Below are 14,132 nucleotides of genomic sequence, written 5' to 3' on the forward strand. Positions count from 1 at the left end.
TACGTTTCTTAAAAAATTGTTATTTACGTTACATTTGTACAAAAAAAAAGTTTACAAACAAAAAAAAAACATGACATGACGATTATAGTTTTTTTTCAAAAATCTTTATCAACAGCACATTTTTTTTTTTTAATCTGATTTTCTCCCAAGCGATTTGCTTAATTTCAATGAAATTTAAAAAAGCACTTATATAACTTTTTTTTATAGGTAAACCAAAAATAAAATTTTGAAAAAAAATAATTTTTGGATTAAAAAATAAATTGAATTTTTCTTTTTTTTTCGTAAAATCGAACATTGAATTTTTTTCGAAATTTTTATTTTTGGTGGTTAGTTATTAAATGCTACAAAATGGCATAACAACTTTTTTTTTCAAAAAATGATTTATAAAAAATTAGTTTAAAAAAAACGACTTTAATGATTTTTTTTTATTTGATTTTTTTTTTTTTCTAAAAATGCATGAAAATTGACTGCTTACTTTTCAATTTCATTTAAAGCGTTCTTTTCCATCATTTAAAGAACAATTTTTTTATTTTCCTTTATTTTCATATATAATGTATGTACCAAATTTGTATAAGAAAGTAAAAAAAATTAATTTTTAGTATAACGGATTTAAAATGCGGGTTATAGGTACCTAGAATTAAAAAAAACTAAAATTGAATTTTATCTTTTATTTTTTTTTTCTTAAAAAACACTTACATTCTTAAGATTTGCAAAAATTTGTAAAGCATTGAATTTCCAACTAAAATAAATTTAAAATAAGAATAGAAAATCTTATATGATTAAAAAAAATGAAGTTTGGTTGGCATCAAAATTTTTAGCTTAAAAAAAAACTTACTTCAAAACTTTCCAAAAAATGAAGCTTATTGAATGCTAATTTTCTACGCTTAGATTAGTTTTAAAACTCTAATGAGCTAATTTTAATTTTAAGTTTAAAAAGTGCATGTTCGGTTTGCTTAAGCGTTTACAAAAATTTTTGAAAACTTTGTATTGGCAGTAATTTACGCTTTTCAATTCCAACATAAAAATTATTTTTGAATCAAATCCGAATTTTATACCTAAGCCGGAATCTTTTTTTAAATATTCGTGGTGTTTAAAATTTAGCTCAAAGTTTGTAATCACTTGAACCCAGGATGAAACACAGAAAAATCGATTTTGTAGCTCCATTTAGATTTATTTTAATTCAAGTATTTACTCAACGTGTTTACCTACGGTCTCATACTTTGTGGAGGCAGTGGCAAGCAATCTTTTGTCAATTTTCAATAACACATTTGACAAATGGAGTTCCGTGGTAACCGTCTTGCTTGTCCGCAAGTCATAATTTAGTTTACTGTACATTAATTTGGGTCTGACTCGACTAAAAATAGAAATTGAATTTTTAAAGAAAAAAATAAAACAAACATTTCATTTTGAATAAAAAAATTCGGTGCACCACCGCTACACCACGACTGCACCACGTCCGCACCATTTCATTTTGTATGAAAAAAATCGCTGAACCATGATACATAATTTTGGATTATTGAAAAATCAGAAAAAAAACTACCGACTCCTTCTACCGTCGGACTTCTAATCGGGTTTGAATTTCCTTCTAAACCCGATTAGAAGTCCGACGCTTTAACCATTCGACCACCAAGTTAGTCATGTTTGTACGAACTGGCAATTTGTTGCTAACTTTGAAGACGACCTAAACATTTGTATAAGTACGAGAATAGAGTTTTTGAGCATGATGCAGAAGTGGTGCGGCAGTGGTGCACCGAATTTTTCTTTCAAAATGAAATGGTGTGGATGTGTTGCAGAGGTGGTGCGGCGGTTTCGAAATTTTTAAAATGGTGCAGACGTGGTGCAGCGGTGGTGCGGTGGGATTCCATTTTTACTCGGGGAAAATACAAATATATTTTTATAACAAATTAGTTAAAAAACTAAACCCTAACTATTCTTGAATCAGAGGCTGTTAAAACCAGAAAACAAGAAAATATTTGTATCTGTTGGAGAGTTTCCACAAAAGGCTATAATCTTAACTCCTTGTAAAAAACAGACATACATATGACCTAATATTTCTCGCGTTCTAATTTTTTTCTCAAATCCTCAACTTGCCCTATAGCACCTACATTTGCCAAGTTGAAAAAAAAATAAACTCATTCGCAATCGTTCTAATGGAATCCATTGTACTTGTGTGTTCCCTGTTTTTTTTTTGTTTTTGCCATACCTACAAAACGAAGAATTCCAGACTGCCACCTTCAAGCCATATACACTCGATTTTTTAAAGGACACCATGATAAGCCCTCCGTAGTGGAAACCAAACCAAACCAAAACCCACCCACCTACTCCTACATTTAAATGTTTGCCGGTAATTATGGCAAAGATGATGGTTGGGTTTGGTAATGGTTTGGTCTATGGGTTTGGGTGTGTAGGTGTAGCAATAGCAACACTAAGTTGAAAACGTATAAAAGGTGCTAAAGTACACTCAACGTCACGGGTGTTAAAAGAAATGGCATCCTCGTGCCAGATTATATATATAAAGGACACCAACCAAATAGAGCCTCTATGTTTGTGTGTCGATGTCATGAGAGGTTGTAGGCGTCAACGTAGGGGTTGGTTGTATTGTAAAAAACAATAAAATGTTTCATTAAAAATACTGGCAAAAATGTATCCGAAACATTCGCATTACTATGAGATGAAATTTTCTTCTAAGGGTTAAAATGCCATGGCAATGGCATGAAGTCGGTTTTCAAAAAAGGTTATAACGTTTGTGCCAGAATATCACGCAATGGCAAAGAACAGCTGCCTTTTTAGAGTTAGCTAGCTTAAACCTCACATGCCTTCAAGCTTCTTCTGTTAAAGCTGCTAAAATCTACGATATTGATGATGACGACTATGTCGATGTTGAGCGAAGCGTTTTTAAGGAGAGAGCGAGTTTTTGGTAAATGTTTTTATACAGAATATTATATGAAGGGATAATAAGGCTAATTTAAACATCCAAAAATATGGAAGATTTAGTTAGGGATGGTTGGATGGTGTCGGTGATTATAGTTATGATATTTTTTTTTTTTTCCAAAAGTATATGTACCTACGGAAGTCCTCGAAAGGTGCTTGGGGATATTTAAAAGCCTGCAAAGTTTCCCAAAATATTATAGAGAATAGGAAGGTAACTGTTAGTAATATGTTTTTGATGCAGGAAAGCTGTTTTCAGAACCTACATGGGGCTATGAAAACAAATTCCTTTTGTTATCTTTGTTGAAATAGCTTAGCTTAAAGGTGAATATGTGTTGTATGGTAAGCGTACGTATTCGCACTGGGATTAAATAGAGGATGTGAATAAGTAGAAAAAGATGATAAAAGTTTAGTTTATAGGATAGGTTGTTAGAGGCGCGTTTTGGGGGTCCTTTTTAATGGGGGAATGATTTAATAAAATAAAAAAAAAAAACTTTTATGTTTGTATACCTAATACCTTTATTTTTTTTACTTTTTATTAAAGTTTTTGAGTCTTTTTAAGGGAGAAAAAATAATAGAAAATAACAAGCATTTTCAAAGTCTTAATAGTCGACTTAAAGCTAATTAGCATAAATATCTTTAGGTAAAAAAAAAAAGACACTGATGTTTTTTTTTTTTTTTTGAAATTCATCTACCAAACCCTCTTTGACTTTATATTTCCAATTCGTTATCCTCTTAGTCTTAAAAGCCAAATCAAGCAAAAAAAAAAAAAATACCCTCTCTGAGATAGTTGATGACAAAAGAAAAAGAGAAAAGTTCAACTGTCCAAATAACATGCTGCCGTTTTTTTCTTTTTTATCTTTGTTTTTTTTTTTCACTTTTCTCAATTTCACCAACTTGACCTTATAGTACTACTGTTTTTAGAGACCATTGGATTACCTTTGAGGCTTTGAATGGCCTTTGAATGTGTTTCTTTTGCACATCACGTTTCTTTTATTTTTTTTTTTATTTTTCACAAAATGCATATCAAAAGAGGCCAACACCGGGAAAGCATTTCCTGTGTTTGCTCAAAGTGGAAGTGACTTTGACAAAGAGCGAATGAAAAAGACTATACAGAAAAATATTTAGGCATGGCATCGCTGTCATCGTCATCGTCAACCAAAAATGGGCAAAAGTGACAATGTTTTTTTTGCTGTTTTGGAATATACTGACAGGATTTTGTTCGTTATAAGGATTTAAGGAGTAAAAAGGTTCAAAAGCTAGATGGAAAGGAAAAAATGTTAAGTAAAAGCATAATGGTTATGCAGATAAATTATTTTTGAAAAAAAATGTATTTTATTTTTAAAAGCCTACTTTGATGATATATCAAAAAAAGAAAAAATATTATCAAAAATAGATAAAGCTTCTTATTTATTTTGATTTTTGTTTATTTACAAGGAAGTTGTCATGAAAGTTTTTGTATTTAATTGACTAAATGGAAAGAAATATTCTCATAAGCAAACTGAAATATAACTGAAATAAGGGAGGAAGATTCTTTGGCTCAGATTGACCTAATTTCATCAAAATTCTTAACATAAAAAAGGAAAACAATACAAAACCTTAGGGAAAGGATTTTCTTTGAAATGTACACTGATTAAAAGAACTTAGAAATAAAATAACCTTGGTTCTTGGTAGTAATTTTTTTTTTTTGAAGTAACAAAACATTTCCGATACATAAAAGGTAAAACTGAAATTTGGTTTATAATCATTTTCGCTTTTTGATCATCTTTCCCGAAAAATATTTCTGTTCAAGTTTTAAAATTCCCAACAAAATTAATTAAGTCGCAAAATATACTTCAAATGCTTTTTATTGCTAAACGTTATTGAGACAGATATATTTTGGCCTATATCCTAAACAAAATTAGCCAAATTTTTAAATACTCTAAAATAGACATTATAGTATTTTCTGTTGTTCAGAATAATGTATTAGTTCCTAAATATTAAATTCGGTCACAATTAACGACAGCGATAAGCTTGGAAAACAAACCTTAACAAGTTCTCAATTTTTCAAATTCATGCTATTGACCTGAAGTATCTGTTTTTTTTTTTTTTTTTTTAATAAATCTTTAATTTATTTAATTTTCCTAAATTAAAAAAAAATGCCATTTTGAAAATAATAGTAATAATAAATAAAAAAAGTTTCAAAAAATTCATAGTTCATGATTTTGCAAAAAAAAAATTATCTATTTTCAATTTTTCTTAATTTCAACATAAAGGTCAAGGTTGTTTTTTTAAATATTCTCGTTGAAATACGTTAAGTCGTTTTAGAGAAAAAGATTTATTCTATTATTTTGTTTTATTTCAAAAGGAGAGCCGTAGTTACAGTGAGTGTTTTTTTTGTTTTATTTAAAATCGTTAGATCCGTTTTTGAAAAAAAACAACATTTTTCAAATAGCCCAAAACTCTTTGCAACTGAACTTTAAGTTTGGGTTGCAGCTCAAGATAGAGACAGTCATTCACATTCTCTATATATGTACGTAAGTTCATGTCTGGTATTAAGCTCGAGTTTGATTTTTTGTACGAATCTAAAAAAAACAAAACAAAAAAAACAAAAAATAGTACGTATACGCCCATGTGTACCTACTAAAAAGTAAATTATTTTCAACTTTTAGGGTTATCTATTTATTATGTTTTTTCTAGGTTAAAATGAATACCTTTATAAAAACACACACAGTTTTTAAAGTTTTTCATTTTAAAATTTATTATGTTAGGTATACAATACATAGGTACCTATACTATACATAGGTATACAATAAGGCCAGGGTCGATAATTTTTGAAAAATAAAAGAAAAAAAATAACAGCAGGATGAAACTCATTGGAAAATGAGGTGAAGGTGATAAAAATTAAAGGAAAAATAAATTACGGGCGAGCCGAGTTCGGGAAGTGGATGGGTTGAGTTTTGAATGGTAAAAAATGGTATATCTCGATTCCCGGCAAAACTACAAGTCCCATGGAAAAAACAGTTTTATTGCAAGGTTTTATGTAATAAAAGATCTACTTTTTTCACAATAACCTCAAATTTTATGTGAAAAATTCAAATAAAGGAGTTTTTGGTTTTTTAGTTTTATCTCTTTCAAAAAAAAAAAATTTTCTACGAAATTTTGTGAAAACTTACCTTATTACGCCGCGCCCTTAATATATTGTAATTTATTTGATTTAAAAAATTAATTTTTTCACTTTATTTTGACTAAATGTAAAAAAAAAACAAACTAATTTTAAATCGAAAACACTCATGCCAAAATATTAGCTTTTTTCAAAAAGTCGATGGGCAACAACAACTTTTCCATACAAATTTTTTCCAAAGGACTTGTAATTTTGCCGGAAATCGAGATATACCATTTTTTACCATTAAAAACTCAACCCATTCACTTTCCGAACTTGGCTGCTTGGCTCGCCCGTAATTTATGTTTCCTTTTATTTTTATCATATTCACCTCCTTTTCCAAGGGATTTCATCGTAACTACTGTTATTTTTTTTACTTTTTAATGTTTTTGAAGGCTTCGGCCCTGGCCTAAATGTATATTATAGGTACATGTTTCCAAAATTATTTTTTTTTTTGCAGACTTAAAAAAAGGACTGCACACGAATGACTTTGTTTTTTTTTTTTGTTGGAATTGTAGCATAGTGGCCAAAAATCATATTTATAATTGTTGGAAGAGTCTTTGGGTATTATTTCTATCTCAAGGTGTGCTTTTTCTAAGATCAACATTTTGTATGCCTTTTATTTATCTACTTTTTTCGTTAGGTTCTGCAATTTTTAATAAATTAAATTTTTAGCAACGATGAAGATGCTGCATCGTTGTTCTCATAAATTTGACGGTGGCGGGCGGGCTGTTATACCTACATATATCGAAGATATCATTAGTGAAAACTGCCAGGCTTTGAAGTAAATGATTTAAGTCTCTGAACGAGGTAGGTATGCCATTCAGTTTCTGGTACCAATAAGAAAGAATTTTTGTAAATGCGTTCTAAAAATTGTTGGAACCGTTTTTTTAAAAAGAATAATGTTTACACAAATCTTTAAACATTCTTTAAGGACTTATTTTCAATTTGATTTTTTAATTAAAAAAAATGTGTTTTTTATTAATTATGTACATACATACAAATTGTTTTTAATTTAATGCTTTTGTAAAAAATTTAATTGCTTACGAGGAAAGCTAGAACTACAAGGCCAACGAAATCAGCCAAGGATTTAACTCTCATACGTGAAAATGACGTCAAAATCTTTTCCAACAGTGTCATAAAGTATGATCGATCACAAAAACTGCTGTCAACCTGTTGACAGGTAATATAATATCACGCTGACAAACAGTTTTGGGTTTTGACATTGATGACGAGTTATCAGAGTGAAGACGTCAGAGATTTAACGCAATTACCAATTTCGTTGACTGATGAAAAAAAATTAAACAAACTTATTTGCTTCAGTGTACAAACCATCTTCAAAAGACCACGTTATACGTGCGCGCACCCACAAATACCCTTACCCATTTCAAAAATTAATGAATCCTTTCTTTTTTTCAATCTTATGTATACCCTTGAAGCTAAAAACAAAGAAATCAAAGTCTTTGTTGAATAAAAAAAAAAAATCACTCAATTCACATTTTCACAGAAACGAAAAAAAAAAATAAAAGTCAAATATTAAATCAATTCCAAACGTTTTTCCTTTTGTGTATCCTTTTCGTTTATTTAAGTTCCTTTTTTTTTTGCTCTTCATCTACTCCTTTATTGATTAATGGCCTGATGGAATGAATTTACAGCCCAACAAAAACTGAAATACCAAGTAAGTACCTACGAAAAATTTAATATTTATTTACAAGAAGGTATATATAAAATATCCACAAAAAATAAATGTATACCAGCTATTAATAATGTTTTTATTGTCCTTTTGCTGTAGGTACCAAATGTGCTAAACAGTGGTACAAATTTTAACAAAAAATTGAAAATTATTATTTTTTTATTTTAAATTAATAATGACAAATTTAAAGCAGTTGAGCAAGATTTTAGCAAAAATTTGATGTTTTGAATTTTTTAAATTTTTACTCAATTTGTCCTACTGTAGTAAACAGTGTAAATATTGGACTGGGAAGAGAGTCTACATCCGAAGAAATAACATCGAAAGTGTAAATAAATTTCTATTCCGGTCTACCTTCTAACTCTGTCTCCTACAATAACACTTAAATCCCCTCCCCTTCTTTCCCCTCCCTTTATTTTTTTTTTCATTTTTGTTTTCTTAATAGAAACGCTAAAAATAACAAGAAAAAAAAGGTTCATTCCACCAGCCAACAGCCAGTAGCCAACGAGTCAGCTTGCTAAAGGACACAAAAGGATAACACAACACCAAGTAATGGAATAAATTCATTTGCAGGCTCTTTTCAAAAGTTGTGTGAGAGACTTTACCTGGGTTTGGTCTGAGGATGGAATTTCGCAGCACAATATTGCTTATCCCAACACCAACAAACACCCTCAGAAGCAAGTAAACCAGAACCAAAAAAAAAAAAAAAAACAAAAAAAATATATACAAAGTCCAAATGCCATTAAGACTTTAGGGATGCCAAAGACAAGGCAACATCTTGGCGTTGGGCTTAACTGTTTATATTTTTCTCTGACGGTACCTACATTTTGTATATGCCAACTCCTATACCTTATTGGACCGCGTGTCGCGTCAAAGAATTCGAAAAACAGAGAGAGAGAGAGCGACAAAAGTTGTTAAAATGAGAAAGAAGAACCATTTTTTTTGGAACCAAGGCGAGCGAGCTCTCCATAAATTATTAAGAGATTTGCCAAAGATTTACCCAATTTATAGACAAGAGGCACAGGGGGATGCTTTATTGCTTGGGCAATTCTTCTTTTACACGTCCATTATGCTTGACGCAGTCATTCCTTAAATAGCCCCAATGAATATCCCCTTAAGGCGACCAACCGACACACAGCGAGAGGGACCAGAGGGACTTGGCGGATCTTCCTATCTGGAATATAATTGATAAATCACTTTGCATTATCCACTTTAAAGGTTAATCCACATCTTGCTAAAGGTAAAATTTTTACTTTAGGTTCGATATTGTATATTTTTTCTTTCAGGGTAAAAAAACAAACACTCATGAAATTCACTTCGCTGTATAAATGAGTGCGAGTTTTTCAATAAAATTGTTTTAAACACAGATGGTTTCGTATGGAGATTATAAGTACTTGGGTTTACTTCATACGTTTTTGTACCTATTTATTTTGAGAGAAGCCTTGGTGGTTTAATAATAATAATAATTAAGAAGAATTTTTATGGAGTTTTGTTGGGTTGTAGTTGGGTATTTTTGAAATATGGTAAAGTTTAACTGAACGAGTTTTACTTAAAACATGTCGGTAGGGATAACTTTACTTCTGGTATATTTAATCATAAAATATAGTTAAATTTACCATTAATTAGTTACATTTACCAGACACAAGGTTATTACTACGTTATTTTCTCTCTGCGTAATTTTGTCTACTGATCAAAAGAATGTTTGATCTTAGGACCTTTAAAGCTTTTAGCTTAAATAATACAACATTATAAACCCAATTTAGGCTTATTGCAGCATTGTAAAAAAAAAAAAACAAATATTTGTATTTATAACAATGATGACATATTATTGCCTTACAGTGACACTCTTATGATCATAGTTCAAGAAACCCAATATAACCTTGTTCAATGAATGAAAAAAATAAAATGTTTAACGTTAACCTTTTTTTTCATCGCACATCATCATAATTTACGAGTCGATAAAAACTAGTAGTCCATAAAAAAAAATTTGTTTATCTGCAATACTTGAGAAAAATCATCAAAATCCTCAAAGGAGAAGGTGTTTTCTTTTTCACTATAAAACCAAAGAGTTTATGAACATTGAATATTCAACAAATGTTGCAAACATTTTATTAGTTTCTATATTGAGGTTAATATGAAATTTGGCACTCTGGTGAAAATGTCTCACACACAGTCTGTTTATATTCGCCTTTATTATGTCTAGGTATTTGAATATTGAAGGTCACACAGAGTAAGTAAATTCATATTTTTTTTTTTTATAAACATATGCAAGGAATGAGATAGGATACATTTAATTTGGTACCAGGAGAACTTTGTTTTGGATTCATTTGATACTTTTTAAGAAGTACCACAAAAAAAATAGTTTTATTATTTTTTTATATACCTATACGAGTAAATACTTTGAAATTACTTTGGGTACACTATTGTAACAAGCAGTTTTATAAGTTCAAGTAAGTGTGTTTTGAGTTTTTGACACACAGATTGGAGTCAAAAAGAAATAAAAAAGTCAGAAAAAAATGTTTTTATTTTCAGAAATGGCAGAGCAGGACAAATATTTCTTTGTAATAGATAGTGATTTGAAAAAAGACATAACAATTAATTGTTGCTAAACATTATTAAAGGCACATTAATTAAGCTTTCTGCATGTTTCTAAAAACGACGTCAAACTTTTGGAGACTTTTTCAATTTTTTTATTTTTCAAACAAGATAATTTAGTATCAAAACCAATATGATTTTAATAACAATCCAACAATATTTGGTTGAATTAATGCAATGGAAGCTTCTAAATGTTGCCGAAAATTATTTTTTAAGAGCACGGAGTATTTGAAGACATTTGGATCAAAACTGATTAAAATTGAAACAAACTAAAAAGTGATTTTGAGAGATAGTTAAATTAACTAATCGACCTACATATTTTTGATTGTTTTTGTATTTTTTATTTCTTGCTTTTTTTTAGGACTTTCAAAAGTTGAGTTTTAATTTTTGTAAATTTTGACGAGGCATGGTTTTTAAACTTTTGAAAAATATCGTCAAAATTATAATTTTTCTAAAATAATGCCGACGTAATTTGTATGAATTGCCTGCTTGTCAGGTTAAATGAAAGATTAAAGCATTTTATTTTTTGAATATTTATTTTTTTTTTGAATATTGTGTTTTTATGTTTTAAATAATTTCTAACAATTTTTAAAAAAGAATAATAATTTTTGATCAACATGATTGAAGACGGAGAAGTAAATTTGATAATGCAATATATACCTACTATTAGTAATAATGAGGAAATCAATGATAATGTGCAGCTTTTAGAGGATTTAAACATGTTCCCAAATGAATTTAGAAGTAAAATTGAGCTAGAATGCAGGTTTCGTGAATAAAAATCATCCTACGATGAACCGGAAGTCTATTTTGTACCAAATGATCCAAGCAATGTATCAACATCCCAAAACGTCGCTTCAACTTCTAAAAAAGAATCTACATGAACATGTCTTTATTATGAGTTAGGGGAAAGTGGCCTAAAATGGCACCCCAAGGTAAAATGGCCCCCTGGCTAGAAATCGTAGAATCAAAAATACTTAGAAAGTTTTATGAACGCGATTCTTTAGTATATCTGGCAAAACCAATATATACGAAATTTCAGCAACTTAAAGCTATTATTTGAAATTTGACAGGTCAAACTGTCTCTATCCACCTCAAAAACTACACTCGTTATAATTTTGTGAAATTTTTTTTGCAAAAAAAAAGTATAAAAAACATTGTATTTTGGAAAAAGCAGTTAATGTATGAACGCATGAAGTATTTCTTATTAATTTACTGAAATAAGTTGGTTTAAAACGATTTTAAATTTTTTGGTGCAAGAATTAAATTGAAAAAACTCAAAATGGGCAAAATGGCCTACTTAGTGCTCGGGTAAAATGGCATACCTTTTTCACATGCCATTTTAAATTTTTTTTCACATTTTCATTTTTTAAAGTGAAAATAGTTGCTATTTATGAACGATGTACAGAGAGGAAGTCCTGGACTGAGGTAAGCCCTTGATTCCGTCAAAAAACCTGGAAAAAAGCATCCAAAACATTCAAAGTTGCAAAAACTACAGAAACGAGACGAGCAACCAACATGAACTGGGTTTTAAATGACTCGGTGAAAGATCTGGGCGGATTAAGCACCACTTGTTCCAAGAAAATGGCAAAGGAGCCCTTTGACTCAATTTCGCATTTAAAATAACGTATGTTTGGACAGTGTGCCATTTTACCCGGGTAAATTTGATCAGTGAAATTTGTACACGTCTTGAAAATTAAAAAAATTAAATACTTTTTGGAACTTTTTTAACTCGCTAATGAAAAAAATGTGAGAGTAATATATTAAACTTTGAAAAGTATATAGCATTTAAGTTTGAATGCTACTGTTTTTCGAGATACAGGACATTTTCCTTAGGGGGGCCATTTTAGGCCACCTTCCCCTACTGAATGGTCAAAAAGCCATCGTGTTGAATTAAAAAAAAAAAAAACAACAGACGTGTCAAGTGAAATATACGCGTAATTTATGACAAAATTTTTAAGTTAATAGTATTTATATCATTCAGAATTAATTATTTTCTTAAAAGAGTATAAGAGTAAGAGTTTACCTTTTCTATTTTTCTAACAAGTAATTTCAGTCCTCTGCAAACGTCAACATTTAATGTAATGCAGACAAGTGATTTTTGCGTTTTTTAGCATTTGGATAGGGTTGCCGAGTACTTGTGTGCATTTGCGGGGTGGCTGCGGACATTTTTTAGATAGAAGAGAGTCTAAGCTAAACATGATGTATTTTACAGCCTTTAACTCTATCAAATATTATACACTTTGGCCTAAAAACAAGTTATTTTAGTGTTTTTTTTTAGCATTTAAGTAGGGTTGCCGAGTACTTGTGTGGATTTGCTTTCTAGTGCATAAAATGTTATACTGTTTTGTTCAAAGAAGATTTTTATCAGTGTTGTTTTCATTTGGATGGGGTTGCCACATTTGTAGGGTTACTCTTTATATTATTTTATTATTTTTTTTTTTTTACTATTTTGACTTTCGTTTGACATTTTTTTATCTGGCCAAACAACAAAGATATGAATGTATTAGTTATGTGACAATTTTTCCTTTAAAATAGGGTTGCCACTTGGAAGTTCCCATTTTATAAGTGGTAACCCTATTTTTTTATTTTCAGTATCAACTTATCTTTCATTTGACAATAATTTTAACCTCTAACACTATGAGCTAAGTAACTCGACGGTCGCCGCTTGGACTATAAGTTTTTATACAATTTATTGTGTCCACTGCGGTAGTTTTGGGGCAAAGTTACCCATGCAGTGGCAAATTAACCCCTTTGTACGTTATTTAGTTTATAAATTTATCATTTCGTTTTTACATATTAAATTTTGTTGTCCTTTTAAAAATATTTTTGTTCTTTCAAACAATTTTTCTCTTTCTATAAATGGCATATTAAGTTGTATTTGGAGACTTGTTATTGGTTACCTGATGTGGCCCCACAGATTTTGTTGATTTATTTTTCGTTTGCAAGTGTTCTTAAGTGTCCTAAGAAAAGTCAAGTTGCCCCCAATAGCTTGAGCATTTCCTATTTTTTTTTTTTTTCAACACAACTCTATTCTGATAAAAGTATCTTTATACCTACCTTGATTTAATAGAAGATAGCTTTTCAAAAATTTAATCCAAAATAAAAAAAAAAAAATTCTTTTAAAATTAGAACAAGAGTCCTTTAAACTAATAAGAATAATTGAAGTGCAAATTTAAATTCCACCACAGCTTCATTAAATCACAAAAAAAAAAAAAAACAAAAATCCGTCAAAAGAACACTTAATTGGTCTACGATGTTCTCCATTCAGATGAATTCATTTCAATTCTAATTACTGTGATTACAAGCTCAAGTCATTAACTTCACGAGTAGGTACTATATAAAAGTACATATATATGTACCTACCTCCACTCATGGATGTCTTGTCTACATACTAAGCTTTTGAGTACAAAAGTATATACATATACATATTAAGATTCATATCGCATATTCATGCCAGTGTTTACACGCATTAAATTTGAATAATGTTAAAATTACACAAAAACGCCATCCAAATGAATTTTATTTTCAAAAAAAATTAAAAAAACAATCTTTGTAGAAAAAAAAGGCAAAAATCTTTGATTTATGTCTTGAGTTTAATTCTCTTTGTCGGATTTCGTTATCTAAATTATATTTTACTCACTTCGACAAAAAATAAAGCCATGAATTATGTATAAATTGTACACACTCTAAATAAACAAAAAAAATATAACAAACTCAAAATCATCTAACAGAAAAAAAAGGACCTCAACTTGGCGTTTGCAGAGATGATAAACTCCT

General features: G+C 29.7%; 1 protein-coding gene and 2 long non-coding RNA genes across 3 annotated transcripts in view; 1 reads left to right on the top strand and 2 right to left on the bottom strand.

Annotated features, from left to right (window-relative positions):
- Nucleotides 1-14,132, bottom strand: part of LOC129916516 (alpha-2C adrenergic receptor) — a 297,933-nt gene that overhangs the window by 142,891 nt on the left and 140,910 nt on the right. The gene's annotated exons all lie outside the window — the stretch shown is intronic.
- The window catches only part of LOC129916518 (uncharacterized), a 95,989-nt gene that overhangs the window by 49,426 nt on the left and 32,431 nt on the right, over nt 1-14,132 (bottom strand). The window lies entirely within an intron of this gene.
- Nucleotides 7,676-8,983, top strand: LOC129916517 (uncharacterized). The gene is made up of 3 exons (XR_008772485.1): nt 7,676-7,788; nt 7,863-8,088; nt 8,206-8,983. It is a non-coding gene; the product is annotated as an uncharacterized LOC129916517 (long non-coding RNA).

Source organism: Episyrphus balteatus, chromosome 3 (genome assembly GCF_945859705.1).
Source record: "Episyrphus balteatus chromosome 3, idEpiBalt1.1, whole genome shotgun sequence".
Classification (NCBI taxonomy): domain Eukaryota; kingdom Metazoa; phylum Arthropoda; class Insecta; order Diptera; family Syrphidae; genus Episyrphus; species Episyrphus balteatus.